The sequence below is a fragment of the Phalaenopsis equestris genome, unplaced genomic scaffold (assembly GCF_001263595.1).
Source record: "Phalaenopsis equestris unplaced genomic scaffold, ASM126359v1 Scaffold000123, whole genome shotgun sequence".
In the NCBI taxonomy this organism is placed as follows: domain Eukaryota; kingdom Viridiplantae; phylum Streptophyta; class Magnoliopsida; order Asparagales; family Orchidaceae; genus Phalaenopsis; species Phalaenopsis equestris.
The window spans coordinates 19,241-21,353 of NW_018164565.1; positions in this window are offsets into that span (position 1 = coordinate 19,241).

Sequence of the window (2,113 nt, forward strand, 5' to 3'; positions counted from 1 at the left end):
GTAAGTGGGTATCCTGATGGAAATTATGAAGCTATAATATATAAATGTGGAAAATAAAAACTCTAAGATAGAAAGTACATAAACTTGAAGTTAAGAGAAAAACTAGGTGTTGGTTTCCTTTCTCTTAAATTCTCTCTATCTTTGGGCTTTTTGTCTTCTTTATTTTTCTTTTAATTTTGACTTTCATGTTATTTTTACATTTTTTTCATTCATGTCATGATGACAATATTTAGATATTGATTTCTTAAAAGAAAAACCATAGGTTAAAACGATGGTTTTTATGCCACAGATTGTATGTTTGAGTTTGAAATTTGTGTATAATGATTAATTAATGATTATCAAACCTCCAGATCTTTCAATAGTGATTAGTCATCACAACTAACAAACTTTATTTTCATTTATACCCACCCTTTCTCAGATACTCTCCTATAGCTATGGGATTTTCTCGAGTCGGAAATCTTGAAAATTGTTGTTACACTTTAATACTTGAAAGGAAAAGAGCAGAATTTCTCTTGCAATTTTAAAAGATCAAGGTTCAATGCTTATAAGAGTAATCCTTAGGTTAGGGCTTGTTATGCGCAATATAACTAGAGAAGCTGTCAAGAGGAGTCTTAAGTTCTGAAGGTCTCCATTGTTCCTCAAACATCCCTTTGAGAACTAGGGTTTTTAGAGGATTTCCCATATACTCTCCTATAGCTATGCTAAATCTATAAAATTGGTGCCACATTTTGATTCTTGAGAGGAAAAAAGTGGACATTCTCTTGTAATTCTAGCAAATCAAGGTTCATTGATTATAAGAGTAATCCATGGGTTAGGATTTGTTATGTGCAATATAATCCGAGAACTATCAAGAGGAATCTTAATTTCTAAAGATCTCCGTTGTTCCTCAAATGTCCATTTCACAACTAGGGATTTTAGAGGATTTCCTAGATACTCTCCTATAGCTATGGGTTTCTTTGAGTCGGAAATTTTGAAAATTCGTGCATCACTTTGATTCTTGGAAGGAAAGAGTAAAATTTCGCTTGTTTCTCAACAAATCAAGGTTTAATGATTATAAGAGTAATCCATAGGTTAGATTTTTTATGTGCAATATAACCACTTAAGCTATCAAGAGGAGACTTAATTTCTAAAGGTCTCCATTGTTCCTCAAATATCCCTCTGACATCTAGGGTTTTTGGAGGATTTGGGAGACTTGGTGGTGCGTATAAGAAAAATGTGTCCTTTGTGATATTTCTATGTTGTGTGATTCTTGGGTTTCTTCTTCCTTTCTATTCTTGTCTGTACTTTTGGATTTAGAAAGGGTTGATGGGTGTTCTTATTTTATGTACTACAGTTGAGGTTTCTATTCTTTGTTAGCGGATGAGGTTATCTTTCCTTGTGAATGTAGGTTCTATTGATGTTGAACCATGCAAAGTTTGGTTTCCTTATGAATGCTTTTTCTCTATTTCTTGTGTTTATTTTGGGCATATAACTCTCTTTCCTGGTTATGCTTTCGTATGTTTTTCTTTTGGCATTCTCATTACAACAAATTGGTATTAATAGTAGTTTAGATTAATACCCATGAAGTTTGACAAAAAAAAAAACTACTTTTAAAATAATTTTGATCTTTTGAGAGTCATAATGTGTAGAGTTCTTGCTTTAACACTGACTGGTAAAATCACTCTTGAGGCGTTTGAAAATGTCTGCAGTAATGATTGAAGAAGATAAGATAGAGATGAATATTATTATGTTTAGAATAATTTAGTTGCGTTGGCAGATGAATTCTTTGTCAATGTTTACTTATATATGATTTTTTATGATGGCTTATGTTGGAGTCATTGTTTATAACCGAAAGCTTTTCCAGGAAATTTTATAAGAAACAACAGGTGTATTAGTTGTGCATAAAAAAAAATTTGCATCGATCAAGCTATATTTGAATCAGGTATTCATGATTTTAGAAATGTTAATGGGCTGTAGTTATGAGGATTAGGCTTTATTGTTTTATTACGCTATTTAAGCATGTTCTTGATATCATTCTACATGGAAGCTATATCATAAGCCTAAGAGATGGGGAATCTTTTGTCAAAGCATGTATTTCTAGAGCTAGGGATTTTTGTAAGAAAGAGATATATGG